Source organism: Patagioenas fasciata, chromosome 4 (genome assembly GCF_037038585.1).
Source record: "Patagioenas fasciata isolate bPatFas1 chromosome 4, bPatFas1.hap1, whole genome shotgun sequence".
Classification (NCBI taxonomy): domain Eukaryota; kingdom Metazoa; phylum Chordata; class Aves; order Columbiformes; family Columbidae; genus Patagioenas; species Patagioenas fasciata.
Window position 1 is genome coordinate 19469892 of NC_092523.1, and position 17366 is coordinate 19487257.

Sequence of the window (17366 nt, forward strand, 5' to 3'; positions counted from 1 at the left end):
TCATTTCCATAATAAGCATAATTCATATTGCAGTGTCTAAAAACATATGGAAAGGGAGGATGTCAATACAAGACAAATAACCTTAAAAGAGCTTGTAGGAGCCTCCCAGTTAAACAGGTACAGGGCCAGATGAAGTCATAATATAAACAACTCCTCCTCATCTGGTTGTAATGGCATTTGTTCTGTGTTAAATTAATGCATGAGTTAACTAAGTATGCTACTTTAAATATGTAGGGCCCAGTTCATCCATTCATACAAACCTCATACCCATGCAGTGCAATTAACCTCAGCAATTCATATCAGACAGATCTATAAAAAACTAATAAATCAGGTTTCTATGCTGATAAGGCATGACTTTTATTTACTCCTAGTGTGTACATGCAGTATTGTGCCTGGAACTGTTAGTGATTTCAGCTGGTCTGTCCAGTAGCTATCATTAGGAAATTGTCAAGTTCAAGTCTATACAACCTGCTGCTCACTACACGTACGTAGCTGGTTCTTCATATTGCATAAATCAAGTGCTCATTGCTCCCAGATAGTTTGAAGGAAGAACAAAGTAAACAAAATATGAAAGGGTTTTTACCTGCCTACATGTAGTTAAACTTTTGATATAAGTACCAAGTCCTTTTATACACTTTATGGGGATTTCATAGATTAAGTTTCTTTTATATTTGTGTTCAGCAACTGATGTTAATTGTTGCACTGATATAAATAATTGCACTGATATAAAGAGCCTAAGACCATGAGCTCATGGCTGGTAGTCAGCATGGAGCCGGTCTAGTGTGAGTTTAAAGTGATGCAAAACTTGCAGACTGCACGTGCACTTAGTTGAGAGCTATGTTTTTCTGCCAGCATGAACAGATCAAGTTACAAATAAGAATCAGGCCAATACATGCAGATATATAATTTACAATTTCTTCATTGTTTTTTAACTGCTTCTACTCTTTAACCAGTTTTGCAATGTAGAAGGATTTATAATATAGAGAAATGGGCACAGATGACATTTCATAGCACTGATGTCTGGCATACTAAGATTATGTATTTCAATAAAATGGAATAGCCGGTCTTCAAAAAGCACAGGTAGATAAATAAAATGGATCCCTATATTCCAGCCTCAAAATGTTAGATATGTTACTCAGCTTTTACATGCAGGCTAGAAATCAAACAAGTTAGACTTGTGCTATAACAGTGCTATAAATTCTTTCATTTTTAAGTTTATACATAGAGCATAATAAGTACAAGAAACAGTTGGAAGGAAAGAAAAAATATCACTTTTCAAAAGTGAGTGAACTAGGGAACTTGGGCCCACTTTCAGAAGTGAATTAAGCTCTTGGACACAGACCACCTCCCTGTTGTGCAAGCTATATCTTTAAGGGTCTTCATGCCAGATATGAAGGTGTTTCCATTGCTAAAGTTACAGAGCGGTACTCAGAAGAATATTTGAAATGCTTAGGTATCAAAAGCCCTTAACATTTTCACAACTGAAATGCCTTTAAAAATCTGGCTCATGTTGTCCAAGTCACTTCAGAATTTGCAACAAGCTCCCAAATCATGCAGGGCCTTTTCCATAACAGGTGCTGTAACTTGTAGTTTTCATCTATAACCTCTAGGCTCCCTGTAAAACATAAAGGAATAAACATTACACAACAAGCTGTCTAAGCCATAGTAGATCTAAGTAGATCATAGTAGATCTGAGCCACAGTAGATCTTCTCTTTTCAAGTCACTCCACTAACAGCTATAAGATTTCGCTAGACTACATCTAATGACCCTCTGTCTTAGAACTTCTTTAAAGTCTACAAAAGCCAATTACCCATAACAACTTGTCCAGTTCCTGGTGACCAGCAAGGGACTAACCCCCAGGTGCAAGGTCAGCTCTGCTTCAACTTGCTGGACTTCCAATCCATACAAGTTTGCAGGCAGCTATCCTATGAGATCTACCAAGCACCTGTGCCAAAATTCCTTGCTTACAACACCAGGCAGTTCTGCCTTTTTTCTCCTCTCATTTTTAGCACAAGAAGGAAGGACAAGCCCAGAAGGAGAGATGAGTTATCAGCAGACCAGTTCCTGTTAGACCTCTGCATAGCAAATTAATTGTTTTGAGGCAGCCATACACTGTTATATAGAAGAGGAGGGCAACCTGAGGCCAATCTCCAAATTGAGGTCAATTGCCCTCCTGTGGGGCAATCTGAGGTCAGACTCAAAAGTGACTTTAAAATATCCACACTAGCTTACTCTTTGTACAAGCAAAATTCTTCTTTGTTGGCAGTTCTGGCATCTCTACCTCCTAGCCATCCAGTTTGTTTTCTGAAAAAATGAGATCTTTGATATTTCTTAGAGTGAGTAATATTGTTTCACTGTCATGACCAACATTAATGCTGAGAAAATAAGTTAGATTAGACACAAGTCAATTACAGAAGAGTAAGTTTTAATATTGCCAGTCACAGTAGCCTTCTGGGGTTTTTCCTTAGTAAATTAAAAGGCTTTCCTTTTCATCTAGAACCATCTTATCACTCATTTCACTATCAGAAAAACACTCTGAAGATAATAATGAGAGATTCTTGAAGAGGAAAATATATCTAGTTTAATTTCATCTCAATTTTAGGAGGGAGGATTGTTCTATTTTATTAGTTGTTTGGGTTTGTGTTTTTTGTTGCATACACTGGTGGGTGATAACATCAAAATTTATGTAAGGTGAGTTGCCTGAGAACTGTGATTTCTCTTACTAAGCTCAACTAAGACTGGCTCAAAATAAAGACTGTCTTTTTTACAATTGTGCCTCTTACATATCTTACGGTTTTTGTGATGTTTACTTGGAAACTGGCAATCCACTCCTGCCCTGTCTCCTAACTCCTTACTCCCAGACTCCACACTCTTCAGAATTCAGCAACGTTACTCATTTTGATTATGTCACCCATTTCTTCAGCAAGTAATTTACTACCTTCCTTTAAGAATCAGGATACCATTTCAGGTTTAACTTCTAACGTTTAAGGCACTTAAGGTGCCAGTTCCAATTTACTTACCGCTACTGATTGATGTCTCTCTCTTGACTTGAAAATCATCTTTAGATTACTCCTTGTCTGTTCCCACAACACCCGGTGTGCAGTGTGCATATGAGCATTTCTCAAACGTGGGAGTATCCCTAAACAGATCCCCAGCTTTCATTATATTTCTTTCAAATGGAGGAAGTGAAAATGTTCTCATCAGCCTTAGCATCTTTAAATGTGTGGTTTTCATTTCTCAGTTTCTGTTCATTTTCAAAATATAACAAGGCATTGATTTTGCAAGCCTGTTTCATAGCAGTCCCAAGACACTGTAATCAGACATTCTTCTATCCTATAATCAGAGGAGAGGATATGACCTAATTCAGCCTCTTTGCATTATGCATTATGATACCTGACCACATACCTGAGACTGTTGCCTTTTTCACAGCAGGATAAGGCATCAGAGCAGTTGTGAAGATCCAGAGCAGGGTCCTGATACCCTGCCTCCAGCGGTGCCACCAGTGGGGACAGACCGGGCCGGTGTCACGCAGGGGGCACAGCCAGCCTCTCCCAGCCGTCCCTCTGCACTGACACTTTTCAGCCAGGGGTAATCCTGAGCCTGCTGTAGTTTCTCCATGTTATCACCAACAACATGCCCCTCTTCCAAGTGCTTCCCCAGTCTCCTCTTGAAGCTTCTTAGGCACACAATATCCTTCAATAAGGAGCTTTATAGGTCTGTTACCTGTGAACGTTAGATGTCATTGCCCCTTGATTCCTGTCCTGGAGGAAGCAGTTGATTCCCAGTTGCACTTTCCTACAGCGTTCATGACTCCAAAGATGTCTGTTCCCCCACAGTCAAATTCTCTCTTTTCCAGTCAAAAGAAACACACCCCATTTCACAATTCCTGTTACAGAAACTGCCACATGACTCTAATCACTCCCGATTCCAGCGGAAATGATTCTGATTCCCTTCTTCAGATCCTTCTCTGTCCTACCATGCACTTCTGGAACAAGGAGACAGGAACGATACATAGTATTCAGGGGGCAGTTGGACCATAGCTACAGAGCTGTAATGCTGTTTTCTCATTTTCCTTTCTGTTCCTTTCACAATTTTCCCCTAAGATCCAATTTGTTTTTCTGATAGTTGCTGAGCACTGACCTGGTTTTTTTTTCAGGCTCTCTATGATAAGACCCAAGGTTTCACTCCTGAGTTGTAATAGGAGGGTCAGAGACAACTACTTCCTATGTAAATCTAGGATTATTTTTTCCCATCTGCCCCACTTCATCTATATTGAATTTTACCTGCCCTTTTATTTCCTAGTCTCATAATCCTATTCTGCAATTTTTTATAGCCAGCAAGTATTGTCACCTTGCTCTTTGCTGTGTTTTCCAGGTCACTTATAGACACATTGCATAGCACAGGTCCTAAAAGAGCCCTGGAGCCCTCCTTCCATTTCAAAAAACAAACATTTAGTCCTACTTTCTGTTTATGTTTCTGAACCTATTATTTGTCCAAGCTAGGACCTTTTCTCTTAAGCCATATCAGCTTCATTTCCTTAAAAACCTGTGGTGCGGGACTTTGTCAAAAATGTTCTAGAAATCCAGGCAGATTGTAGCAAGAGAGTCCTCCTTAATGAGAAGCTCACAAGGGTTTGAGATCTTCTCTAGAAACTCTTTCAAAAATTTGTGCCACACTCACCACTTCCCGCTCCTCGGGAATGAGTGACATTTTAAGAGGGAAGTTGCACAGCACCATCAATAATGCAACTATTTCATCCTTTAATTCTGTTAAGACTCTTGGGTGAACATCATACAGCCCCAGTGGTTTCTTAGTGTTTATCCTATCTCTTTATTCGATTACTTCTCCACCGTTTCTTCTGTTTCAGACAATCCCTTGCTGAGTCCTCTCAAAGGGTTTGGGGCTCCCTCCCAGTCTTCCTATGGTGAACATCAGAGCAGAACACTTATTTACCATCTCCGCCACAGCCTTGCCCTCACTGAGCTCTCCTTACATGACCCCGTCATCAGCCGACCTGCAGAGCTGGCAGTGTTTCCTTCTGCTCTGCTGAGAGAAGGATTTAAATCTGCATGGCTGTATAGTGAAGAATGTTGTCTATGGGACCCGCACCTCTTCGCTATAAAAAAGTGGTTACTTGGGCAAGGATTTTGGGAAGAGGGTTTCAAGTTAAGGCAATGGAAAAATGACCTGGAATGCTGGATTTATGTCACTGGCATATGTATTGGGAGTGATTTGTTTAAGTCTTCTGTTCACACTGTTTGTTCACTCCTGATTTTCTGAATGCCTGATTTGATATCTCTGGTATCCAAGTAGTGCACTGCGATTTTGAATATATAAAGTAGGACAACAAAAATTCAGACCTCATCACTTCAAATCTGAGGGCTGGGTTTTTCTTTTTTCTTTTTAACACTCTGTGTCTCAGTTTAGCATCTGCAAAATGGAATACTACTAGTCCTCACTTCAGAGGGGGTTTGTGCATATAAATTTAATAAAGTTTGTAAAATGTTCAGGTACTACAGCAACAAGCACCATATTAAAACCTGGAAGGGACACAGCAATTATCTTCATAGCAGGGTTTGAATACTATGCAGTAAATAAGGCATGGGGGACATATTGAGCAATGGGAAGAGAACTGAAACTGAATATGTGCTTTTGAACTACGCTCCTTCTGTCCTGTGCACAGACTGAAGCACAAATAGTTTAGAACAAAATTCAAATGTGACCATGTAATTAGACAATGTCATAATGCTCACACCCACTGGGGCTCATTTAAGGCCATATAAGGCAATTCTTAAGATTTGGCAAAGATACCAGCAATTAAAAATAGGTTTTTACATTAGATAAAAGGTCAGGAAACTGTAATGAAAGGCAGTCTGATTCTCTTCTGCTGCTCCACTGAATTGCAATTTGAAGGGGTAATAAATATTGCATACAATTTTCAAAAGTACTTTAGAGATTTGAGAGCCTAAATTCTGTGAGTGTCATTGCAACCTTAGTTGCTATTACTCCAGCTAGAGGAAACGCTGATAGTTCCAGAAGTGGAGGCATTAGGACAACATGTCTACATGGCACTCCATGCAGAGATAAAACCCTAGGAGAGGTAACACTTAACAAATACGCCTTTGCCAGTGTACTTGGGCTGATATCATGGCATAGCTTTAGACCATGCCTTCTGAACATATCCAGATAAAGTATGGAGACTAATTTGATTAATATGTTTGAGTCAGACAGAATTTAGTCCTTATTTAAGGCCAGCTTTTGCTAACTTTACTGAAACTGATTAGCGTCCTACTACAAAAGTTTTCCAACGGGAATCAGTCGGGCTGCTAACAGTAAATACATTCAGTGTAAGGGGTTCAGAATCTCTCCACTACAGAGAGGGAGTGACCATATGAAGGAATTACAGGGAATTATTTTATTTAATTGTTCTTATTTAATCAAGCCAAGGAAATTCTTTTTCTCAGACTGAATAACTGTGGGAACCTTAATTTCCATATAGAAAAGTGAAAATTCTTTATTTTAAAGCACAAAATGAAATGTTTGTTTATATGTATGATGCTGTGGTTGACAGTAAAGCTTCCATCGATTACCACCAGGCCTAACTTTCACCCAGAATAAACAACTTACTTAATCTACCTTGAAAGAACTCAGCTGACCCTGCTAGGATTTCATTGTGGTGTCCAAGGAAGGGATATAGTTTAAGACTGTAGCATTCAGGAACTTTTTCCAGCAATCTGAGCAGCAGACATCATTTGTATTTTTAAGTAAACTGGCTATAAATAAGTTTTCTATTTGTCAGAATTTTCCCTATGGTTTACTTATTTTTGTTACTGTATTGTAACATACTTAATGTTTAGACTTAAAAAACCTACAGCAAATACAAAATAACTGATCATCATAATAACCATCATCACCGTGATGGAATCCACACTTTTTTTTCTATACGGCTACATTTGTTCTACTAGTATGCACACATAGTTGTTTTTTATGGCAGAATCCGATTTGGGCATTCATTATTGACACACACAATCAGATTTTAAGTGCAGTTAAGTACACCATCTGGCTTTTCTTTCCATCTACGCCTGTGTAGCCATACACAGTTATCTCCTATTCCAGGAGTGTCTGGTGTCTATTATAGCTGCACCAGTTGCACTACAATCAGCTGAGTAGGCATTTCCCTTATGAACCCTGATTTTCAATGTTTAACAACTAATTCAGAATTGCATCAAGCTCAAACATGGCATGCACATTTGCAGACCAGATGTGGTTTTGTTTTTCCTTTTATTTTTAAACGCCAAAAATGTCAGGGTTTAAAGAGTCCATCCAAATAATATAATATTTATGATCAGCAAAGCATATCTGCTCTTATTTTTGGGATATGGTCACAGAATGTTTGAAAGGGGGCCTTACTTAGCCTTTTGGGTATCATTTGTATCTTTCTCCCCTTAGCTAACCACTACTAGTACACAGCGTGTACTGCAAGCCACAGTTAATGATGGGACTTAAGCACATCTATGACAAACCACTGGCATGTGGCAGAGAGGGAAATTGTGCTGATTTACCCTGCAGCTAGACGGGCTGGATTCTATTAATCCCAGTGCAGAAGTAAAAATAGTCTTTATATTTCTCTCTAAATCTGAGGAACCTAAAGTGCGAGATAGAGGAGCCCTCCAGAGACAAATTCTGAGAAAGAGTTCAAATTCATATCAGGACATAAAAAGGAAAGGAGAAGAGGAGGGAATGAATTAAAAACATTTTCATTTAAGTTTTTCATTTAAATGCATTCTGTCAGTTTTTCTGACCGTCTGAGCTTTATGTTGGGAAGATCCACCCCAGCAACTTCTTATCTCTAAGTTAGGGGCTCTAAACCCACCAAAGGTCTATTGGAGGACCCAGATTTATCAGCCATATCCCTACTTCATCTGCAAGTTCTCCAGGCATTTATTTTCCCAGATGTGCTCTTAAGTGCCTGTCCTGAGGCAATGAATGCTTATCTCCCACCTAACACTCCACCGCAATCCATAGTTCTGGCTACACCCTACCTCTCCTTAGAAAGCCCTCTTTGCAGAAGAGTCTGCTGAGTGGTCAGCCAGGTTCCTGCACACAGCACCCATGGGGGATGTGGACCACGCTGCCTCTGGTAAGCGTGCTGTGGCTATTTCAGACAAAGTTCTCAGAGAGTTCCAAGAGGCTGCTTTGCACATTCCCCACTAATTAGAGAGACGTGCATTTGAACCATTTCATACTGCAGCAGGTATTGAGCCTGGGTGTCTCACTTCCTCAGCAAGCGCTCTGATCTCTAACAGGAATCAAGGAAACCACCTCTCCCTGCCTGAATGTTAAAAGAGATGAGAGAGCTGGGATCAATTCTTTGAAGAAATCATTACAGAAGACTGCTATCAGAGGAGGATTCCAGGTTTATGATCCCCAGAGGAAGAAGGTACTTGCCCATCACTTGCAGTGAAGCTGTGGGTACCAGAGGAGAGAAGAGGTCACACTCCCAGGTGTCACCTCCTACCTCCTGCAGCCTGGCGTGTTTGAGAACAACCAGGTATTTAGATACTTGTGAGGGAGGGGTAGGTTCTACTCTGAAATCAGTCACTAAGAAATTAGACTGCAAGCATCTGTAGATACTTATATTTTTGAAAATAAACAAATAAAACTTTACTAATTCAAGCAACAGAGTATTTTTTTCTGTAACAAAGGGTTCTGTGTTATCACACTGCACATTAGAAGTTTGGTGTTTTAACGCAGCAGAAATAAACATAGCGTGGCTCAAACATTAAACCAGTGCTACTTTTTACCTATTGAAAAGGCTAATGTTAAATATAATGTGTACCTCTGCCTTGCAATACTCCTCCACTCTTTCAAAAGTCCTTGGCCCCCAGGAGCTTTTCTAAGCAACTTCCCTTTGCTCTTTCTTCAGTTTATTGCTAGTTTCACCTTCACCTTCTGCTGTTTCCTGGCTCCAGTGTGTCCTGCTCCATCTTCAGCCGAGGGCTGCAGGCCCAGATGTTGATCTAGTTCCCATGAAGCAGGTCCAATATTGAGTGACTGGTGGTGTGATTTGCAGGTGATCAGTATTTACACTGGTGAGCAATACTATAGGTCTCAGATCTGAGGCAATACATTAATGTTAGCTGAAAAATATTGTAAGGACAACTTTTCCTGAAAACTTACCTTCAGCAGGGGAAAACATAAGCTTGTGATTAAACTTAAACACATAGGTAGTCCTAATTAAGTCAGTAAGGCCACTCATTGGCATGAAATTAATACATAAACAAGCCTTCACAGGATGACAGTGTCTATATGAAGCAAATTACTTCCTCATCTCATTCCACAGGTATCCAGAACACATACTTGCTCCTGTGATGGCTCCTTCTCACATCAGCTGTTCAACCAAACACTTACTCTCCAGCTGGTCTGCTTAGATGACTATAAACTCTTCTGCTCTCCCTCCACATGTGCCTGAAGTGCCAAGAGGGTCCTTTTTAATTTCTACGCTGGTCAGATGTTTCTATTATAAAACGTATTCTGAGAGATTATTAGTGATGCTTGGCATTGACCTGAAAACATATGATGGAAAAGCAGAAACCTAATTTACTCATGTTAACTGAGATCAGAAGTAAGCAAGGGACAGGCGAGTTCAGACTCCAGCAAGCCACTCTCTATCCTCTGTGCTTTATGCATCTGGATTATTTTAATTATATCTATGGATTAATCTTTTTCAATAGAATCAGTATTGGCTCCTCAAGGACACAGCCATTCACATGAAGTTTAAGCAACTATAAATCCTTTCTTTTTCTTTCAGTGTCATTTTACCTTGTTTATTGAAAAAGAATATGTTACATTATGTTTTATAGAACATATGCAATACATAAAATATTTCACATCAATATGTTATTGTAGAAGATACAGTGTGTATTAAAATATATGGCATGTATTTATATATAGTGGCTAGAGCAAGTAAAATTCAGATGTGGCACTTGCATGTCAGAATGGGAGCTACCAATAGCGTCCTTGAAAAACTCACCTCCATAACATATACATGACTCCTGTAGTCAACAAATGTTATTGTGATGATGACTCTATTCCTCGTTTATTTAGCAATTCTATGAGTACCCAGAGAAGTATAGACTAGGATGGGGTGTCAAACTCATTTTCACTGGGGGCCACATCAGCCTCGCAGTTGCCTTCAAAGGGCTGAACATAAATTTGGGACTGTATAAAAGTAGGAGTAGTTACATTTACACAGTCCCAAAATTACATTTGGCAATTTGAGGGCAACCACGAGTCTGATGTGGCCCCCAGTGAAAATGAGTTTAACACCCCTGTCCTACACCATAGCGGTTGTTATAAATCCCATCCTTGGAGCCGAACTTCTGTGTTTAGTGTGTAAAGAACATCGATACTTGTTACCATGAATTCTGTTCCTTCACCCTGTGCCTGACTCCCAGTTGTTCCACTAGTAAGCCTTGCACTTTGTCAAGCAGCCAGAGGCCCTCCTAAAAGAGAGAGAAAACTCTGGTACAAACCACACAAGCATCGAAAAATTATCAACATTGTTAGAAATGGTAGGGCATTTCCTGCAATGAAAAATAAAATCTACTTTTATATCCAGATCATATAAGTGAGTAGTTTCTTCTGCTTTTGACTGACTTTTCAGAGAGAATTTAATTCTGAGTTATATAGATATAAAGATTTTCATTGGTAAACAAATGTTGAAGTTGCTGCATGAACGTTGCACAGTCTGGTAAGCAAGTCAAGATACATCTCAATTCCTTCTCCAACTATTGAACCATTCCTTTAGCTGATTTTCAGAAGTCTTTGCAATATACAATGTTGTATGATAAAAGTTCATATTTCTGGGCTGTAGCAACATCTTCTCCTTGAAAATTGCATTACTTATTCATGTCTATCTTTTTGCAATAACTAAGAAAAAAGTATACGGCCATAACAATATACTTTAGAGAATGGAATTATTTGTTCCTAATACAGAAACACCATTTTCTTTTGAATTAGTTTAAGCAAAAAGACAGCAACAAGAATACTTAGCATAGTAAAAAGTCTCCTGTCCAGGTTTATTTTCTATTGAAAATGCTTTATTTTTCAATTCTATGAACATTTTAAAGCTATTTTAGACACACAGGTTAATGATATAGGCAAATAAAACATTGCTATGATGTACTCACCTGCTCTTTATCAGATTCTGTAATGTCCCACTTTCTGACCATTTCTTCTTAGGATTAGACTGCAAAATGGATACTGTTCAAATATACAAAAAGCATGAATGATTTCAAGGAAAATATAGTTCTCACTGTGGCAAAGACTGCAATACTTATGTATTTCCTAAATTAACGTGAATCATTTGGACCCATTCAGTAGTACCACCTCTACTTCATAATTACTGGAACAATACAACAGACCAGAACTAAAGAGGAATCAAGCTGATAATTAAACAAACACACCCTTTTGGAGAGGTAACAAACAGACCCAGATGAGCTGTTAAATCTCCATACTGTCCTATGTAAAATGTTTCCTAAAACACTGTATGTTTTGAGAAGCTATAGCAATTGATGGAGTTTGTATCCAGATTTCAGTACTGTTCTCCTGAAAAGACATAAAAGATGTAAAAGCTCATAAATGGACTATAAAAAATTATCCCTAATTCCAGTGTCTTCTAGAATAAGCAGGAAAGCTTTCAGTAACTCATTGTGTTTATAAATGTGTGTATAAAATAAATGGAACCAAGGTCCAGTCGTCCCAGGTTTTACACCTGTATATAATGGGCCTCCAAACCTGATTTACCTGAACTTAGACCTCATACATAATTCCCCCAAAAAGGTTGATTTAATTTTCAATTTAATTTTATTCAGGTGAAAATATGTTGGAACATTTTCTGTGAATGTCAATTCGGATTTCATCCTGTTGGTTTCAGACACATGCATGGGTTTTCAGCTGAGCTCCCATGGACACAGTAGCAGATTAAGCTTAGCACTAAGACCAACAAGACAAAATTCATATTAAATATTACAGGATAGCCAAAGGAAGCATCTGTCTGATTTGTTAATATAGCATTTTATATCAGAAATATGATTCAAAGGGTGCTGTGTGTCCAGTGTAGCCACTCCAGGAGCAGAACTGCACACCCTGCCCTCTGCGCCGAATTAGAAGAAGCTCATTTATCAAATGAATTGCTCTTCCACACTGTGATGAAGGCAATGAAATATTCACAGAAATGCAGACAACTCATGAAAAGTCCTTTTTTGAAAAAAACTGCCGTCCCATTTTGAAAAGAAACTGGAAATGTAAACCATGCTATTGTGTGACTCCTGTGCAAATTAGCTCTATGGGAATCCAAAATAGAACAGATTTATGCTAACAACAGGCTGAGGGAGATTACTTGCAAACAACAAAGGCAGCCTGGCCAGCAGTTAAGGCCTTTTCTTGTTAAGAAAATTTTCCCATCTGTAACTAAATCAATTAGTTATACCAGTGCAAACCCCTGATAGAGACATGCTGCACCAGCATGAATTGGGGCTTAAAGCCATTTAGGTTAATTCAATAAATCCTTGTCAGCATTGCTTTGAAGCATAGGATACCACAGAAGCAAAAGTTTATCTCGGGTAAAGAGAGTGACTGGCATGTAGTAGGTATCAAGCTGTCAGTCTTCCGGCTACACACATGTGCAGCTGAGACAATATATGTGGCAGGTCTGATTTGGATCTCACCTCAAGCCCGTGTAATGAAGAATGATGCTCTTTCCCTTGCAGCTCTTTCTATTCAATAACTGATCTTAAACTAATTTTCAAAGGAGTTGTAACAAGACAACTATACATGCTGACCCTTAACACATCATACCTCCTGAAATAACACCAGACTGTCATTTTCTTCTCCCTCTCTCTTCCTTTCCAGCCCTCCCCTTCTTCATGCTGCAGCATGGCCAAGTCTAGCACTTTCTTCTTCATCAGCAGGAGCACCAGTGTCCAAGAGAAAGCACGATGGAACTCCTAGAATTGCTACGTGATGTGAGCTCTTCAGAGCTAATAGCTTGCTTATTCAGAGATGCACTATGGGAAGATCATCAGGGATGCTACAGGAAGAAAGAGCCACTACAGCAGAGGCGTGCTGCCATCTCCCCATCATTAACCTGACACCGGTCACTAGTTGGGCCTGGGAGGAAGACAGTGGGGTGTCAGAATCAGTGCAAGAGGTCTCATTTTCTCCTTGTAAGCTCCTTTCTGCTTTCTTGCCAGTTGTAGAAGAGAGTTTGTTTAAATTGACTCATTTCCAGATTCTCTAAATACTTATGTTCTGGGGCAGGGGAAAAAACTAGAAATACATAAAATTATTGTGTCATTATTTACTGGTGTCACCTATAATCAGCCATATATTAAACATTTCAGCTGGTTCTCACAGAATAAGTTCTTGTTCCCTGAGCCTCATAAAACCAAGTCTGCAGAAAAATATGTGTATTTGAAAGCAAAATCCAGTTCTGAACTTTTAAATTTTAAAGCACAAAAGCTCCTGTCAGGTATTCATTACAGATCAATCCTCTGCATCCTGCCTATACCAAACACTTTCAACTGCCCAGGAATTTAGGATTGGAAGCCTCTTGAGACACAGTTCATGCCCCTGCTATCACAGGCTCCATATCAAATAATATTTCATAACGAATCAATCTCTAGTCCGACAAGAATAGATTTTTTTTCCACCAGGCAGACAGTTCTGGACCAGAGCTCCCCTGGTTACTACTGACCTGGCGGTTAGGAACCTAATTTTAATTCACAGGGCAAAACATGCCTGTGTTAAATGAATTCTACTTTGAATCTGTTTATTGTCACAGTAGCATTTTCCAACAGTTTAAATAGTTTTTCCTCTCCCTTTTATCTATCCTTTCTCCTTTGCCCCAACATATTTTACATGAGGCTTTCTGGGATGCCATTTGCTAAGCAAAACTAGCCAGGAGATTTTTATGTCTTCTAGTAAGACAAGAGTTCTGTGCTCCAAAATATACCCTGTAGCCGTCTCATGTGCATCTTTCACTTTGCGTTCACATTTCTTGCACATGTTTGACCAGGGCTGCGCAGAGGATTTTCCATGACGTGGCCTCCATAGATACACTGGACATTTTGTAATTACTTCACCTGGAACAGCTTCCAACTTCTTTTTTTTTTTTGCCACTGCCTACTTTACAGAAGGATCCCATTGCATTGGCATCATCGAGTGGGCAGCAATCTGTGGCGCAGGGACAGGAATGTGTGCCTTGTGAGGTGTGGGAAGAAAGGCACAGAGAGTGGCTCTACTGCCGAACAAAACACAGAAGGAATTTAATTTTCCTGCTCACCTATAACCAGCCAGTAGCCTCAAGTCTTTTCCTTCTCTTCAGCTGTTTCCAAAATAGAGACTATGAGGTTCTTGACAGAAATTCTTATTGGGCTGTGACTGCATGACCTTGAACTTTGTACTATTAAGTTTCATCCGTTTCTTTTTACTTCTGTCCTCAGTGATCCAGTTGTTCCTGTATGATATTTTGATCCTTCTTTGCAAAGGCAATGCCACTCGGTTTTGTGTCACTATCATAATTTATCGGTTCACTCTCACTTTTGATTCTCAGGTTCAAAGTAAAAATAGTAAACAAATACAGAGCCACTGTAAAGCTCCCCAGTAGCCTCGCTCCTGTCAGCCACTGCCTCATCAACACTCATCAGGGTCATGTTCACTTTAGTCAACTTTTTACCACCCTGATGCGACTCACTTCCCTCCCCTAGTGTGATTGATTATTAGTCAGTGAGAATGCAGGAAAAAAATGAGTTGGATAGCTACCAGCTGTTACATTGATCTTAATAGTATACAATTTTTGAATGACTTTTAAAGTCAAAAATAATTAAAAATGAGGAAATAAATACAAAGTTTTAAATTAAGTACAGCAATAGCCAAGGGAGATTTTGCCAGATTCATTTGACACTACTCTTCAGTGGAGATTTTTTTTTTTTCAGAAAAAAACCCCAAACAATGAATGTCATCTGCCTGGACTTCACTACAGGTCTTCATACAGTGTCACACAGCTAGTAAAGACTTGTTAGGATTATAGTTTTGGCAGGGAAAGGGAGGAGGGAGTTAGCATAACTTCATACCAGTTAAAAATACCTCTTGAGACTGAGAGTGACTGCTTGGTTGAGTGATGCCATTTACCACAGCTTTAAATTACTGTGGAATTGTTTAAGCATTAGTTAACTGGCTGCCACGAATCCCATGATGGATCTCTTAAGTCAGAGCTAAGTAATGGTTTACCATAGCCTGGTTAATGGTTATACAAGCTGTTCATGTCTGATTAGGGTTTTTCTTCCCATTACTGGAATTGTATAATTAACTTGAAATTAACTTAATTCCTTTACTCCTCTCATTCCTCTTTTCCTCTTTTTTTTTTTTTTAAATATATTTTATGATTTTAGGATTAATATTTTTTTCCTGGGGAAAACTCTTCTATCACAGAGCATTCCACCATGTCAATCAATTAGCTGTTTCTGCAGAGTTTATATTCTCAATTTTTCAACCCAAAATAATGGGTATTTAAAATTTTCCACTGGTAGAAAGTAGAATGACAGAATAAAGAGATGGTGCTTGATTGATTGGAATTGCGAAGTGGCAATGAACATTTAATACAATATAGAACTGAATGTTAACTTCAAAGAGAGGACTATAACTCCTTGAAAGAAAATCATGTTTGCTGAGTCATTAAGCATGAAAAAGAATGTGACACAACTGGAAATATTGATAAATACAAAAATAAACTAACACGTCATTGTAAAGTTTAGGGAATTTAATATGTTACTGATTCTAATTGATATTTTGGTAACATTTTGCACTGTCAGGCACACTGCAAATATCCAGGACCTTCAGTCACACTAAGCATACCTCATTCTGCACTTTTAATCAGTCTTCTTAGGAAGGGACAGAACAAGATACCCTCACCGAGCAATTTGAACTCTGAAACAGGACAGTGGCTTCTGGGTGGAATAAGACAGCAGAAATCACAAACTAATATAGAGTAATGTTTTACTGCATGAACTCATGCATCAACCCCGAGTTTGTCCTTTGGAAATAAAAGGAACAAAAAAGGGAAAAGGTTGTATCCATATTGCTGAACATATATCTTTATGAGCTAACACTGAGACATATTTCAGAACCTATGTCTAAAAATAGGTTCCTATGGCATAACCAAAGAAATGTAGTCAGAAATAGGAAAGCTGTCATGTTTTAAAGTTGTTTCCTAATTTTATTCTTACTGTAGTTCTGGGAAATTGTCATCCAGAAAGTAAGGTACATTTCTAGACATCCTTGCCAAGAAAATGTAGGCATATAACAACAGGTGCATAAAAGGCCCACTGGCTTCACTGGGGGAATGGGATAAATCTGGGAGGGTTCATCCTCCTCAGTCTTCTAAGTGAGAGCTTTGTTTGTTTGTGGTAAAACAATAGCACATACTAAAAAATCATGTGGAGTTATTCACTTAAAATGTCAAAGAAACCTCAAACATGCATTTACAAATGTCTGCAACAATCCATCAAGAAAAGAGTTAAAGATTTTTAGCAGTGTCTTGTTCCATGAAAAGCAGTTTCACCTGTCATTAGCAGGAGTCAAATTTACTACCATGGGAAAGCATAAAGAGCAACCCTGTGAACAGAGGCCAATATTCATATTCATTTGGGGATTTTTAGTGCAAAATTCAGATTAAAAATATGAGTAAATGCAAATTTTACCTGGTGTGCATTTATCCAGGGGTGAAATTTCATGCGTAAGCCCCCTCCTCTTCTGCCCACTGAAAAAAAAAAAAAAAAAAAAAAAAAAGAAAGAGAAGCTTTAGTCTGGCAGGTCTAATGTGCTCCTCCAGCTCAAGGATTTGAGTTGTTTATGACAAGCTGCCTACAAGTGACCATAGCATGTGATGTTAAGCTGTGCAAGTCCGGGAGCAGCACCAGCTGTATCATCCACATTGCACAGTGTGGTGATAATCCCAGCGCTCCCCGGAGAGGCAGTTCCAACAAGCCACTTTCACAAGCGGGCTATGAACTTGAACAATGATGTTGAGCAAGAAAATATTTCAAATCCTTGTTGCAGTAAGATCACTGAACCTCAATTCTGGCCTGGTTTGTAGGGGAAATTGGAGTAGTTCCACATTTGCTATATTGCAGATTACGTAGGGTGTAGCTCATCGAAATAGGGTGAAACAATCTCACAATTCACTATCAGCAGAAAGGGGAGATCTCCCTCCTCCCTAAACACACCTGCCCCCCTTCTTCTGCCTCAATGCTCCTGCCTGTGTGTTCCCACCATTTACCATCAGAGCTCCTCTGAACTGACT

The 17366-nt window shown here is 39.1% G+C and overlaps 1 long non-coding RNA gene across 1 annotated transcript; it reads right to left on the reverse strand.

Moving 5' to 3' along the window:
- Positions 1-10335: 10335 nt before the first annotated feature.
- Positions 10336-16812, reverse strand: LOC139827902 (uncharacterized). The gene is made up of 3 exons (XR_011739029.1): positions 16765-16812; positions 11194-11266; positions 10336-10506 (listed from the first exon to the last, which is right to left on the reverse strand). It is a non-coding gene; the product is annotated as an uncharacterized lncRNA (long non-coding RNA).
- Between the last annotated feature and the right edge of the window lie 554 nt (positions 16813-17366).